The 16,804-nt window shown below is 45.9% G+C and overlaps 1 non-coding gene across 1 annotated transcript; it reads left to right on the top strand.

Moving 5' to 3' along the window:
* The first annotated feature begins 246 nt into the window (after positions 1-246).
* LOC123414356 lies at positions 247-365 on the top strand. The gene has a single exon (XR_006614346.1). It is a non-coding gene; the product is annotated as a U5 spliceosomal RNA (small nuclear RNA).
* The last annotated feature ends 16,439 nt before the right edge of the window (positions 366-16,804 follow it).

Below are 16,804 nucleotides of genomic sequence, written 5' to 3'. Positions count from 1 at the left end.
CGCGGGAGGTAGTTGGGATGGGGAATTTCCCTCCCGCGCTAGGATGGAACGTTTTGAGGGTTGGGGTAGATTTTGCTCCCCAACCCTAACTTCTATAGGTCGGAAGAGGGTTTGAGGGTTGGATCCTTCAATTTTTTTGAGGGTTAAGGGGTTCTAGTCTACACGTTTTTTTGCTCGCAAACTATAAAAAAGCAGTTATTTTTAAATATTTAAGGTTTGAGGGTACTACTAGAGATGCTCTAAGGCAGCTGCGTGGTGGGCACAAAGCGAACTATTCTTTCGCCTTTTACTAAAGAATACCGTGTGCACGCCACCTGTGCAGCATAATCTAATCTTTGAAGGGTGATTTCCTCTTTTTGAGAAGCCCCCAACAAATCAAAATTTAACCTTCTTGACCATGCATAAGTATTGAACAAAAATCTTGAATAACCTATTGTTATAGTAAAACTTAGAGAGAGCTAGGTTCTAGAGAGAGAGAGAGAGAAAATATATATTTTTGATCCTTGTTTGGACGTGTGAGAAGATTTATTGTCGCCGAAAGGAACAAAAACCAAATTTTAGCCTGGGTGGTCATAAGGCTAGGCAGGTCGGGAGGTATGAGCTTTGATTTCGGTCGGATTAGCTATTCAAAATGATGGCTCAAAAATTAGATTATGGAAGGACAAATGGCTAGTAGATTCCACACTCGGGAATAATATCCGGCTCAATACAACATTGTGTGTCACAAGAGTGATACTTTCACCATGATAATGGAATCATTTCCATCAAATGTGATGTTCAGAAAAGATTACCGAGAAAGGATTTTCCCAATCAACACCGTACAAAGATCATTGTTGGGGCGAACAGTACGTCAAGCCCAAAAAACAAAACAAAAACAAATGCCAACATCTTTAGCTCAACAAAGAGCGGATGATCAGCCACCGCTGCGTCTTCCGGAGACAAACCACCACAGCCCGAGGCTCCGATTCGCCGCGTGCCAAGCAGCTGTTGGAATTATGCCCTAGAGGCAATAATAAATATAGTTATTATTATAATTCCTGTATCAAGATAATCGTTTATTATCCATGCTATAATTGTATTGAATGAAGACGTTTTTACATGTGTGGATACATAGACAAAACACTGTCCCTAGCAAGCCTCTAGTTGGCTAGCCAGTTGATCAAAGATAGTCAGGGTCTTCTGATTATGAAGAAGGTGTTGTTGCTTGATAACTGGATCACGTCATTAGGAGAATCACGTGATGGACTAGACCCAAACTAATAGACGTAGCATGTTGATCGTGTCATTTTGTTGCTACTGTTTTCTGCGTGTCAAGTATTTGTTCCTATGACCATGAGATCATATAACTCACTGACACCGGAGGAATGCTTTGTGTGTATCAAACGTCGCAACGTAACTGGGTGACTATAAAGATGCTCTACAGGTATCTCCGAAGGTGTTCGTTGAGTTAGTATGGATCGAGACTGGGATTTGTCACTCCGTGTGACGAAAAGGTATCTCGGGGCCCACTCGGTAATACAACATCACACACAAGCCTTGCAAGCAAAGTGACTTAGTGTAAGTTGCGCGATCTTGTATTACGGAACGAGTAAAGAGACTTGCCGGTAAACGAGATTGAAATAGGTATGCGGATACTGACGATCGAATCTCGGGCAAGTAACATAACGAAGGACAAAGGGAATGACATACGGAATTATATGAATCCTTGGCGCTGAGGTTCAAACGATAAGATCTTCGTAGAATATGTGGGATCCAATATGGGCATCCAGGTCCCGCTATTGGATATTGACCGAGGAGTCACTCGGGTCATGTCTGCATAGTTCTCGAACCCGCAGGGTCTGCACACTTAAGGTTAGACGTTGTTTTATGCGTATTTGAGTTATATGGTTGGTTACCGAATGTTGTTCGGAGTCCCGGATGAGATCACGGACGTCACGAGGGTTTCCGGAATGGTCCGGAAACGAAGATTGATATATAGGATGACCTCATTTGATTACCGGAAGGTTTTCGGAGTTATCGGGAATGACGAATGGGTTCCGGGTGTTCACCGGGGGGGGGGGGGGGCAACCCACCCCGGGGAAGCCCATAGGCCTTGGGGGTGGTGCACCAGCCCTTGGTGGGCTGGTGGGACAGCCCAAGAAGGCTCTATGCGCCATAGGAAGAAAATCAAAGAGGAAAAGGAAAAAAAAGGGAGGTGGGAAAAAGGGGAAGGACTCCACCTTCCAAACCTAGTTGGATTCGGTTTGGAAGGGGAGGACTCCCCCCCCCTTGGCTCGGCCGAACCCCTTGGGGCTCCTTGAGCCCCAAGGCAAGGCCCCCCCTTTCCCACCTATATATACGGAGGTTTTAGGGCTGATTTGAGAGAACTTTGCCACGGCAGCCCGACCACATACCTCCACGGTTTTACCTCTAGATCGCGTTTATGCGGAGCTCGGGCGGAGCCCTGCTGAGATTAGATCACCACCAACCTCCGGAGCGCCGTCACGCTGCCGGAGAACTCATCTACCTCTCCGTCTCTCTTGCTGGATCAAGAAGGCCGAGATCATCGTCGAGCTGTACGTGTGCTGAACGCGGAGGTGCCGTCCGTTCGGCACTAGATCGTGGGACGGATCGCGGGACGGTTCGCGGGGCGGATCGAGGGACGTGAGGACGTTCCACTACATCAACCGCGTTTCTTAACGCTTCTGCTGTGTGATCTACAAGGGTACGTAGATCGAATATCCCCTCTCGTATATGGACATCGCCAAGATAGGTCTTCGTGCGCGTAGGAAAACTTTTGTTTCCCATGCGACGTTCCCCAACAGCAGCAGCTCCAAAAAGGGATGCGACGTCGACGACACTACTATTCAGAAGAGATTTAATTGCAACCAGACTTGAATCGTGAAATATCCTGCAATTGTCACATTTGTCTGATGTATTTTGATGCAACTTTCATGGAAATGGAAAATTCTCAGTGCAGTCAATGTATAGAGCGTTAATAGAGTCTAATGTGCTAGTTGATAATAACAAGAATATCTAGACGATGAAGATATCTCTTAAGAATAAAATCTTTGCATGGTATCTTTGTTGCGGAGTAATTCTTACTAAAGATAAACTTATTAAGAGGAATTGACATGGAAGTACGCACTATATATTTTATCAACATGATGAGACAATAAAACATTAATTCTTCCAATGCGCGTAGGAAAATTTTTGTTTCCCATGCGACGTTCCCCAACAGTGGCATCATGAGCTAGGTTCATGCGTAGATGTCTTCTCGAGTAGAACACAAAAGTTTTTGTGGGCGGTGATGTGCGTTTTGCTGCCCTCCTTAGTCTTTTCTTGATTCTGCGGTATTGTTGGATTGAAGCGGCTTGGACCGACATTACTCGTACGCTTACGAGAGACTGGTTTCATAGCTACGAGTAACCCCCTTGCTCAAAGATGACTGGCAAGTGTCGGTTTCTCCAACTTTAGTTGAATCGGATTTGACCGAGGAGATCCTTGTATAAGGTTAAATAGCAATTCATATATCTCCGTTGTGGTGTTTGTGTAAGTAAGATGCGATCCTACTAGATACCCATGGTCACCACGTAAAACATGCAACAACAAAATTAGAGGACGTCTAACTTGTTTTTGCAGGGTATGATTGTGATGTGATATGGCCAACGATGTGATGTGATATATTGGATGTATGAGATGATCATGTTGTAATAGAAATATCGACTTGCACGTCGATGGTACGGCAACCGGCAGGAGCCATAGGGTTGTCTTTATACTAACATATGTGCTTGCAGATGCGTTTACTATTTTGCTAGGATGTAGCTTTAGTAGTAATAGCATAAGTAGCACGACAACCTCGATGGCAACACGTTGATGGATGATCATGGTGTGGCGCCGGTAACAAGTAGATCGTGCCGGTGCTTTGGTGATGGAGATCAAGAAGCACGTGATGATGGCCATATCATGTCACTTATGAATTGCATGTGATGTTAATCCTTTTATGCACCTTATTTTGCTTAGAACGACGGTAGCATTATGAGGTGATCTCTCACTAAAATTTCAAGACGAAATTGTGTTCTCCCCGACTGTGCACCGTTGCTACAGTTCGTCGTTTCGAGACACCACGTGATGATCGGGTGTGATAGACTCAACGTTCACATACAACGGGTGCAAAACAGTTGCGCACGCGGAACACTCGGGTTAAGCTTGACGAGCCTAGCATGTGCAGACATGGCCTCGGAACACATGAGACCGAAAGGTCGATCATGAATCATATAGTTGATATGATTAGCATAGGGATGCTTACCACTGAAACTACTCTCGACTCACGTGATGATCGGACTTGGGATAGTGTAAGTGGATCATGAACCACTCAAATGACTAGAGAGATGTACTTTTTGAGTGGGAGTTTAGCATATAATTTGATTAAGTTGAACTCTAATTATCTTGAACATAGTCTAAGTCTACTTTGAATATATTTGTGTTGTAGATCATGGCTCACGCGACAGTCATCCTGATTTTTAATACGTTCCTAGAGAAAGCTAAGTTGAAAGATGATGGAAGCAACTTTGTAGACTGGGCTCGTAATCTTAAGCTAATCTTACAAGCTGGGAAGAAGGATTATGTCCTTAATGCTGCGCTAGGAGATGAACCACCCGCTACGGCTGATCAGGATGTTAAGAACGCTTGGTTAGCACGTAAGGAGGACTACTCAATAGTTCAATGTGCAGTCTTGTATGGCTTAGAACCGGGACTTCAACGTCGCTTTGAGCGTCATGGAGCATATGAGATGTTCCATGAGTTGAAGTTTATCTTTCATAAGAACGCCCGGATCGAGAGGTATGAGACCTCCGATAAATTCTATGCTTGCAAGATGGAGGAGAATTCGTCTGTCAGTGAACATGTGCTCAAAATGTCTGGGTACTCAAACCGTCTAGCTGAGCTAGTGTAACGACCAAGATGCGGTCCTTTCCGATCTGGGGGTCGAGGCCCCCGAATAGGAAAGAAGCGCATCTAAGCGTTTCGCAAGCAAGTAACATAGCACAAAATAATATTACAAGTAGACAATTTGGGATTCAACTGTCTTCTTATTAAAAAAATCAGAGAACAACGCAGATACAAACAAGGTAGTTCCGGTACGGACTACAAAACAAGGAAAATGCTATGCTACCCGCTGCAGGCCTACGATCACGACCACGGCTCAGTCCTCTGGATAGTTCACGTAGAGGCGGTATGTCTCCTCGTCGTACTGCCACGCCAGCTGGGTGCCGTCGGGATCATCTGTCTCTGGGGTACCTGTACCTGCTGGGAGTTTCAGAGGAATCCGTGAGCCACGGGGACTCAGCAATCTAAGACCTTGGTGCCAGAACTAGTCATGTTATTGGGTAAGGTAGGGATAAAGTGTATCAGGCTGCAACATCATATGTTTGAATAAGTGACTAACTTATGCAAAGTATAAGGGAAGGTGGTCTACACTAACGGTCGGAGCTACTTGATCAGTAATTGATCCTGATCACCTACCTACGGCATTCATAACCCCACCGTGTTCCCGATCGGAGAGGGATCTTCGAGGGGACAGTCACGGTTACGCACATAGTTGGCAGTTTTACTTATTTATGTTTAAGTTCTCTAAAACCGGATGTTAACAAAATATTCCAAGTTGCCACATAACCGCGGGCACGGCTTTCCGAAAGATTAAACCCTGCAGGGGTGCTCCAACTAGTCCATCACAAACGAACAGAGGCCGCAAAGGGATCCTCTATCACGAATCTCGTGATCTCGTCGGATTCCTTAGAGGAAAACCTCAACTCTGGGGGAACCCAAAGCTTCACTGGGATTCCTATACGCAAGATATACCGCTAAGGTAAGACAAGGCTAGCAGGACCTCCCGTCGTGTCGACGACCCTGATAAGAGCCGCGTATCTCAGTCTCAGGACACGACAGATGAGCTAGACGTCGGGATGGCTAAACCTTTGGGTGACCAGTGGGGCCCCGGACATCGCTCAGGTGGGACCAACACTCATGAGGAGCACTGGCCCGGGTTGTTGATTAAATTCCTCGGGGTAGCTATTCCCTATGCAGTTTATTATTAGGTGATTAGCAATTAGTACCAATGTTGGGTCCTGCCGGACAAGCCTTAGCATTACGCGATTTATCAAGGGGGTCCCCATAACAACCCTGAATGTGTTAGGAGCGATCATTATGGAATCAAACACCGGTAGCCGGAAACTAAGGCGGCAATAATGGAACAAAGCACCCGGCAAAAGGCTAGGCCTCCCGTCATTTACCAAGTATATAGGTGCATTAAATAAATAACAAGATTTAATATAATGATATCAAGCTCATGTTAACACATGATTCAAAACACCTGCAACTAGCAACGCTAACATTAGTAGCTGAGCAAGCCTACTTAGCCATACAAGTTTGCTAGGAAGGAGTACGGTGTTTGGGCTCATGGCATATGAAGAGGCAATTTAATTTCAGTGGTAGGCAGCGAGCAATATGGCATGGAAACGAAACTAACATAACAAGTCTAGAGATGGAATCAAGGTCATATCATCTTGCCTGTGATATCCTCAGCTTGGAATGGTTCTGGTTCGTCCTGCACGTACTCTCCTGACTCCACGTATTCGTTCTCCGATCCCGGTGCTACCCAACATAAACATAACAGCCAATTAACAGCAGCACCACAATATGCAACAATCACATGATGCATGAGATGAAATTTGAACATGCACCACTATTCTATCACTAGCACAAGCAAAATAAACTACTGCAAGTTTCTGGAAAGAACTGAACACTAAACTATTTTGACATGCATGAGAATGACATGAACAGATGCGGCTCGTGAAAACGGTACAAAACCATATAAAGAACATTGCAAACGGAGCTACGGATCAACGGGAATCAACAAAACAAGATATAAAGCTCTACGTGAAAGATTCAACACCACACTCTCAATTGGCACAAATCTGGTATTCCCAGGTTTCCAAGACATGTAACAACCCAACATGAATGAATTGGAGCAAGGTAGAACACCACAACATCAATTAAGCACATACTTTGATCAAAATGACAAAACTACATAATCTGCATCTTAGCTACTTGGGAGCTACATGCAACATAGCTATAGGTCTCCAAACATGACAAATAATATATGTGGCTGTTGCCAACCAAGAACACTACAAGCACCAGCAAGAATCACAGCAAAAGGAATTAAACTCTAGAAGATACAAGGCCACAAACTTTCCCAAAACCATCAGATCTCAGGGACTTAGTGAAAATTCCTGCACCTGAGTTTCTGTCTCTGTTCTGAAGCTTTTTGACAGCAATCAAAACACAAGCTACTGGACTCCAAATGATTTGAAAATTGACAGGAAGCTTCATAACAATATCAGGTTCAAAATCCTAGTACTGAACTAAGGCTAGTTCTCAATAGAATGACCAGCACATCCTCATCTACAGGGGAAGAAAATGTTTCCAGAATCCCAGACTTAGTGAAATTTTCAGAGTTCAATAATCTGGAATTTTCCAGCCACATGCCCACTTTGTCTAGGCATAGTATGCACACACATGACACCAAGAGGTAATTGACACCACTATGGTGTAAAGAAAAACCCCTACTATTAACACGCAAAAACCCATGCCCTTGGGCTCCACCTATACCATGGAATCGAGGACCAAACTCTCAACAAAACTGTAATGCAACTCCATAAAACACCCTACTAAGACAACTACTACTAAGGTAGAGTTCATGTGCACAATGACAAAGTGACATGGGGGTTTGAACCCCATGTTTGTGTCATGCCCATCAACAACACCAATGCTTTTCACAAGCCAACCCCACACACACAACATGCTCTCTCTCATATTAAACATGAGGAGGTGCACCACTTGCAAAGGTGGGAAGGTCCACACACACACATTTCAACACACTACCCCCACACACACAACCTATTGCAGTCAACGATTACTAGAACCTACTACAAAGAAGAATCTTCACATGCTATATCTACTCTATCTAATATGCTCCTAGGACCATCTACTAAGAAGCATCACTATACCTAACACTCACATGTGGCCAACCCCATGAGAATACACCTACACCACTCCAATGAACACACACATGCACATACACTACCTCGCAAATATCTACACCTCTCATCTAGACACACATCCACTTGCTTCTTACACACACTCAACATAAGTGCTCTCAAAATACATGCATGCTTTCCTATACTAGTTAAAGCATTAAGGTCAAGAACACTACTGCTAAGCCAAAACACCTACCTCACTTGCTATAGAGCAAGCCCACTTAAAACAGGAAATAAAATAGGATCAAACAAAAGGAATGTAATAAAAAAAATGGGGAAGGGGGGTTCGATCCCAGGACCCCCTGGATAAACCCCAAGGCCGAATCCACCCTGCTTCTTGCCAATTTTTGGACAGAACAGAGGGGTTTGCCTGGTATTGCTGCTAACTGCAGTTACTGTGGTGCAAACAAAGGAAAAAAAATTAGAAAAAGGGGGCTTGCGCCGCTGGGACTCAAACCCTGGATCTCAGGAGGACAATCCCACGCACTTGCCACCGCGCTAAGTACGACGTCTGGCTGAAACGGGTTGTTGATTACAGAAGAGCCCTCTCTACTGCAGGGAGGTGTCCCGCCGGTGACCGAACAAGGGAGAGCTGGCGGCGCTTCTCTCGGCCATCTACGGCAGGGGGGACCCTCGGCGGGGGACGCGGGGAACCCAGGGATTCCATTCCCGTCCTGAGCACGGGAAAAGGTGCCCCCTTGGCTTCCCGGACTGCACCGGAGGTGCTGCTGCTGCTGCACCGCTCGACATGGTAGCACGGCGACAGGAAGGTCACCGGCTACCCGTCGTGTTGCTGCTGCTGCACCGCTCGACATGGTAGCATGGCGATAGGGAGGTCACCGGCTACCCGTCGTGCTGCTGCTGCTACTGCGCCACTGGGGTCTACCCCGACGCTACCCTGTTGTTGCTGCGCGGTGCTAGCCACGCCCTTCTACTGCTACTGCGAACTCGCCTCGCACCCAACAACGCACGCACATCACGAACTCGGGCACGGAAGTGCAGCAACTACGGCTAGCCGGAGCCGACGAGGGAGAAGGGAGGACGAAGGAAGGGGAAGGCACCTCACCTTGGGGAAGGAAGGAGGGAACCCCACGGCGACGAGACGACGGAGAGGGAGGGGCGAACTGCTGCTGCTACTGAAGAAGAGGAAGAAGAACCCCTGGACCGAGGCGATGACGAGGTCCTGGCCGTCGTTGAGGTCGCTCCTCGACCTCAGCGATGGCGGGAATGGAGCGCGGGGAACCACCCCGAGCCCCTGGACATGGCCACCGGTGCCGGATACGACGGGAAGACGGCGTTCAACGACGGAGAGTTCTCTCTCTCTCTCTGCTCCTACTCCTACAGAGGCTTACCAAGGAGAGGGAAGAGGAAAGGAGGGAGGTGGCGGCACTGGGGAGAAGGAGAGGGAACCCCTAGGGAGGAGGAGGAGGACCGGGGCTCTTTATAACGTGTCGGGAGGCGAGCTTGGAGCCACCAGATCGGGGGAAGCGAAGATCGGCGGCGGTGCGCTGTTCGTACAGCGTGACGTCGAGGGAGGAAGACAACGTGGACGAGCAGGCTGCTCGCGCGAGGTACTTGGGCCCAGGAGGATTTGGGCCTCAAATGCCAGGGAGAAGGGAAAAAAATAGAACGAACCTGGCCCTCTCATATATATATATATACCACCACAGAAAAATAATACACCAAGAAATACTAAGGCCTAAAAAGAAATAAAAACAAATGCCCCTGGGCACAAGGGATTTATACCCAAATTTATAAAATACCCAAATGATATTTTTGCAACTAACATTAATTGACAAACAGATTAAATTAACCTGAAAACAAAGGAAAACTCCAACCCAAATAAGTCTAAAAATAAGAGGCACGTGAAATCACAATGACAAGGAGGCAAGATGATATGTTATGCTAAGCATGCATGCAAGGAAGATATACAAGGGACACAAGGTGGCACAGGAAATCATAGACACACGTGACATCATCATATCTCTGACAAGGTGGTCCCACATGAAGTAGGTCCAAAAAGGGTAGGTTCTACACTTGGGGCGTTACAGCTAGGGATTGAACACCCGCAAGAGGCTATCACTGACAGAATCCTTCAATCACTGCCGCCAAGCTATAAGGGCTTTGTGTTGAACTACAACATGCAAGGGATGAACAAGTCACCCGGCGAGTTGTTTGCGATGCTGAAAGTCGCAGAGTCTGAACTCCGTAAAGAGCATCAAGTGTTGATGGTGAATAAGACCACTAGTTTCAAGAGAAACGGAAAAGGCAAGAAGGGTAATTCAAAGAAGAGCGGCAAGCCTGTTGCCAATCCAACGAAGAAACCCAAAGCTGGACCTAAGCCTGAAACAGAGTGCTACTATTGCAAGGGTATGGGTCACTGGAAGCGCAACTGCCCCAAGTATCTGGCTGATAAGAAGGCGGCCAAAGAAAAATAAGGTATATTTGATATACATGTTATTGATGTGTACTTAACCGGCTCTCGTAGTAGTGCCTGGGTATTCGATACCGGTTCTGTTGCTCATATTTGCAACTCGAAACAGGAACTGCGGAATAGACGAAGGCTGGCAAAAGATGAAGTGACGATGCGCGTAGGAAATGGTTCCAAGGTTGATGCAATCGCCGTCGGCACAGTTTCACTTCAGTAACCATCAGGATTAGTTATGAACTTGAATAATTGTTATTTAGTGCCTGCGTTGAGCATGAACATTATATCTGGATCTTGTTTATTGCGAGACGGTTACTCTTTTAAGTCAGAGAATAATGGTTGTTCTATTTCTATGAGTAACATCTTTTATGGTCATGCACCCAATGTGAGAGGATTGTTCATATTGAATCTTGATAGTGATACACATATACATAACATTGAGACCAAAAGAGTTAGAGTTAACAATGATAGCGCCATATTTTTGTGGCACTGCCGCTTAGGTCATATTGGTGTAAAGCGCATGAAGAAACTCCATGCCGATGGACTTTTGGAGTCACTTGACTTTGATTCACTTGACACGTGCGAACCATGCCTCATGGGCAAGATGACTAAAACTCCGTTCTCCGGAACAATAGAGCGTGCCAGTGACTTGTTGGAAATCATACATACCGATGTGTGCGGTCCGATGAGCGTAGAGGCACGCGGCGGATATCGTTATTTTCTCACCTTCACTGACGATTTGAGTAGATATGGTTATGTCTACTTAATGAAGCACAAGTCTGAAACATTTGAAAAGTTCAAGCAATTTCAGGGTGAAGTTGAAAATCATCGTAACAAGAAGATCAAGTTCCTACGGTCTGATCGTGGGGGTGAATATCTGAGTTTCGAGTTTGGTGCTCACTTAAGACAATGTGGAATTGTTTCACAGTTGACACCGCCTGGAACACTACAGCGTAATGGTGTGTCTGAACGTCGTAATCGTACTTTATTAGAGATGGTGCGATCTATGATGTCTCTTACCGATTTGCCGTTATCGTTTTGGGGTTATGCATTAGACACAGCTGCATTCACTTTAAATAGGGCACCATCAAAATCCGTTGAGACGACACCATACGAACTGTGGTATGGCAAAAGGCCAAAGTTGTCGTTTCTTAAAGTTTGGGGATGTGATGCTTATGTCAAAAAGCTTCAGCCTGAAAAGCTGGAACCCAAAGCGGAAAAGTGCATATTCATAGGCTACCCAAAAGAGACAATTGGGTACACCTTCTATCTCAAATCCGAGGGCAAAGTGTTTGTTTCTAAAAACTCCGGTTCAAGTTCCTGTCGAACCACGCAGGTCGACGAGACCACGTGCTGCTCCTGAGTGGTACGGTAATCCCGTTTTGTCAATCATGTTGTTAGACAACAATGAACTTGCAAATTATGAAGAAGCAATGGTGGGCCCAGATTCCAACAAATGGCTAGAGGCCATGAAGTCCGAGATAGGATCCATGCATGAGAACAAAGTGTGGACTTTGGAAGAACTACCTGAGGGCCGCAAGGCTATTCAGAACAAATGGATCTTTAAGAAGAAGACGGACGCTGACGGAAATGTGACCGTTTATAAAGCTTGACTTGTGGCAAAGGGTTTTTCACAAGTTCAAGGAGTTGACTACGATGAGACATTCTCACCCGTAGCGATGCTTAAGTCCGTCAGAATCATGTTAGCAATAGCTGCATTTTTCGATTATGAAATCTGGCAGATGGATGTCAAAATGGCGTTCCTTAACGGTTTCCTTAAGCAAGAGTTGTATATGATGCAACCCTAAGGTTTTGTCGATCCTAAGAATGCTAACAAGGTGTGCAAGCTCCAGCGATCCATTTATGGACTGGTGCAAGCATCTCGGAGTTGGAACAAACGCTTTGATGAGGTGATCAAAGCATTTGGGTTTATACAAGTGGTTGGAGAATCTTGTATTTACAAGAAAGTGAGTGGGAGCTCTGTGGCGTTTCTAATATTATATGTGGATGACATATTGCTGATTGGAAACAACGTAGAGTTTTTGGAGAGCATAAAGGATTACTTGAATAAAAGTTTCTCTATGAAGGACCTAGGAGAAGCTGCTTACATTCTAGGCATTAAGATCTACATGGATAGATCAAAACGCGTGATAGGACTTTCACAAAGCACATACCTTGATAAAGTTTTGAAGAGGTTCAAAATGGAACAGTCCAAGAAAGGGTTCTTGCCAGTTTTACAAGGTACGAGATTGAGTAAGACTCAGTGCCCAGCAACTGATAAGGATAGAGAGCATATGAGCACCGTCCCCTATGCTTCAGCCATAGGTTCTATCATGTATGCAATGCTGTGCACTAGACCGGACGTTAGCCTGGCCATAAGTATGGCAGGCAGGTTTCAGAGTAATCCAGGAGTGGATCACTGGACGGCGGTCAAGAATATCCTGAAGTACCTGAAAAGGACTAAGGAGATGTTTCTCGTGTATGGAGGTGACGAAGAGCTCGCCGTAAAGGGTTACGTCGATGCAAGCTTTAACACAGATCCGGACGACTCTAAGTCGCAGACCGGATACGTATTTATTCTTAATGGGGGTGCGGTAAGCTGGTGCAGTTCCAAGCAAAGCGTCGTAGCAGATTCTACATGTGAAGCGGAGTACATGGCTGCCTCGGAGGCGGCTAAGGAGGGTGTCTGGATGAAGCAGTTCATGACGGATCTTGGAGTTGTGCCGAGCGCACTGAATCCAATAACCTTGTTCTGTGACAACACGGGTGCCATTGCCTTAGCAAAGGAACCGCGGTTTGACAAGAAGACCAGACACATCAAACGACGCTTTAACCTCATCCGCGACTACGTCGAAGGGGAGGACGTAAATATATGCAAAGTGCACACGGATCTGAATGTAGCAGACCCGCTGACTAAACCTCTTCCACGGGCAAAGCATGATCAACACCAGAACTGTATGGGTGTTAGATTTATTACAATGTAATTCGCATGATGATGTGAGGGCTAGATTATTGACTCTAGTGCAAGTGGGAGACTGTTGGAATTATGCCCTAGAGGCAATAATAAATATAGTTAATATTATAATTCCTGTATCAAGATAATCGTTTATTATCCATGCTATAATTGTATTGAATGAAGACTTTTTTACATGTGTGGATACATAGACAAAACACTGTCCCTAGCAAGCCTCTAGTTGGCTAGCCAGTTGATCAAAGACAGTCAGAGTCTTCTGATTATGAAGAAGGTGTTGTTGCTTGATAACTGGATCACGTCATTAGGAGAATCACGTGATGGACTAGACCCAAACTAATAGACGTAGCATGTTGATCGTGTCATTTTGTTGCTACTGTTTTCTGCGTGTCAAGTATTTGTTCCTATGACCATGAGATCATATAACTCACTGACACCGGAGGAATGCTTTGTGTGTATCAAACGTCGCAACGTAACTAGGTGACTATAAAGATGCTCTACAGGTATCTCCGAAGGTGTTCTTTGAGTTAGTATGGATCGAGATTGGGATTTGTCACTCCGTGTGACGGAGAGGTATCTCGGGGCCCACTCGGTAATACAACATCACACACAAGCCTTGCAAGCAAAGTGACTTAGTGTAAGTTGCGCGATCTTGTATTACGGAACGAGTAAAGAGACTTGCCGGTAAATGAGATTGAAATAGGTATGCGGATACTGACGATCGAATCTCGGGCAAGTAACATACCAAAGGACAAAGGGAATGACATACGGGATTATATGAATCCTTGGCGCTGAGGTTCAAACGATAAGATCTTCGTAGAATATGTGGGATCCAATATGGGCATCCAGGTCCCGCTATTGGATATTGACCGAGGAGTCACTCGGGTCATGTCTGCATAGTTCTTGAACCCGCACGGTCTGCACACTTAAGGTTAGACGTTGTTTTATGCGTATTTGAGTTATATGGTTGGTTACCGAATGTTGTTCGGAGTCCCGGATGAGATCACGGACGTCATGAGGGTTTCCGGAATGGTCCGGAAACGAAGATTGATATATAGGATGACCTCATTTGATTACCGGAAAGTTTTCGGAGTTACCGGGAATGACGAATGGGTTCCGGGTGTTCACCGGGGGGGGGGGCAACCCACTCCGGGGAAGCCCATAGGCCTTGGGGGTGGCGCACCAGCCCTTGGTGGGCTGGTGGGACAGCCCAAGAAGGCTCTATGCGCCATAGGAAGAAAATCAAAGAGGAAAAGGAAAAAAAAAAGGGAGGTGGGAAAAGGGGGAAGGACTCCACCTTCCAAACCTAGTTGGATTCGGTTTGGAAGGGGAGGACTCCCCCCCTTGGCTCGGCCGAACCCCTTGGGGCTCCTTGAGCCCCAAGGCAAGGCCCCCCTCTCCCACCTATATATACGGAGGTTTTAGGGCTGATTTGAGAGAACTTTGCCACGGCAGCCCGACCACATACCTCCACGGTTTTACCTCTAGATCGCGTTTCTGCGGAGCTCGGGCGGAGCCCTGCTGAGATTAGATCACCACCAACCTCCGGAGCACCGTCACGCTGCCGGAGAACTCATCTACCTCTCCGTCTCTCTTGCTGGATCAAGAAGGCCGAGATCATCGTCGAGCTGTACGTGTGCTGAACGCGGAGGTGCCGTCCGTTCGGCACTAGATCGTGGGACGGTTGGCGGGACGGTTCGCGGGGCGGATCGAGGGACGTGAGGACGTTCCACTACATCAACCGCATTTCTTATTGCTTCTGCTGTGTGATCTACAAGGGTACGTAGATCGAATATCCCCTCTCGTAGATGGACATCGCCATGATAGGTCTTGGTGCGCGTAGGAAAATTTTTGTTTCCCATGCGACGTTCCCCAACAGCAGCACCTCCAAAAAGGGATGCGACGTCGACGACACTGCTGTTCAGAAGAGATTTAATTGCAACCAGACTTGAATCGTGAAATATCCTGCAATTCTCACATTTGTCTGATGTATTTTGATGCAACTTTCATGGAAATGGAAAATTCTCAGTGCAGTCAATGTATAGAGCGTTAATAGAGTCTAATGTGCTAGTTGATAATAACAAGAATATCTAGACGATGAAGATATCTCTTAAGAATAAAATCTTTGCATGGTATCTTCGTTGCGGAGTAATTCTTACTAAAGATAAACTTATTAAGAGGAATTGACATGGAAGTACGCAATATATATTTTATCAACATGATGAGACAATAAAACATTAATTCTTCCAATGCAAATTGGCTCATTCTATATGGTCAATCATCCAAATAGCTTCTGGCTTGTGTCCTTCCTGTAGTGTTGTTAATGTATTTGGCAACTGGCTACATGAAATTGATCACAGGTTTAGACCTCTTCTCGGGGTGGGAGCGCTTACCGTTATTTGGTCGCTTTGGCTATGTAGAAATGATAAGGTATTTAACAATAAAATTATTTCTCCTATGCAGATTATCTATAGATGTATCGGGACTCTTCGTTTATGGTCCTCTCTAGAATGTGTGGAGAATCGAGACCTGTTTACGGAGGTGAGTACACGATTGGAGGCTAGGAGGAAGGATATTTTTACCCAACATGGGTGGCAACATGATCTTAGGATTGTCCCCCTATACTTTAGGTGCTATACGAACTCTACATGTCTCTTCGTATTTCTCCTTTTATTTTTCGTTTGCGTGAGAGGATCTTGTTTGGCTGCGTGCATCTTAGTTATGTAGAGGCCGGGTGTAATGTTTAATCTTTTAAGTAATATAAAGTTCTCCTTTTTGAAAAAAGGAAAGGCGTTGCGAGGGACTAGGGGGTGGAGCGGAGGCTGGGGTGTGACAAAGTTGACGCTGGCACGTCACGAGAGCACCAAGAGCTTCAAACAGAACATGGAATCAACGATGGTCACGACTGCCATTGAATGTCTCCTAGTCGCTAATCGACCTCGACGACCGACGATGGTGATGTGGCCACCATTTGCACCGACGGAGTGGTGGTAGAACAACCGGAGTCAGGAACGGGCCTTCGGACTGACAGGAACATATAATGGGGGTGCTGGTGGCCGGGGGAGTGATGAGACTGGCGAGAATCATAAGTGTTGAGGATTGACTGACGCCGAGGTAGGATGGAGAGGGTCGACGGCGATGAATGCTTAGTTCGGGTGGTTGGGGCTCCCGCCGCAACACTTTTTGATCAAATGCTAGCGGTTATTCAAATATGCATCACTATAGCATATTTTTGGTAGAAACTAAATATTTTTGGTCGCCATATAGCTATAGGGTTGTTGTTGGCCGCATTTGCCCCAAATGAAAAAAAATAGGCTTTTGGGCATGACT

The sequence above is a fragment of the Hordeum vulgare genome, chromosome 7H (genome assembly GCF_904849725.1).
Source record: "Hordeum vulgare subsp. vulgare chromosome 7H, MorexV3_pseudomolecules_assembly, whole genome shotgun sequence".
NCBI lineage: Eukaryota > Viridiplantae > Streptophyta > Magnoliopsida > Poales > Poaceae > Hordeum > Hordeum vulgare.
The sequence above is the reverse complement of the archived record's forward strand: the minus strand, read 5'-3'. Positions and strand labels throughout refer to the sequence as shown.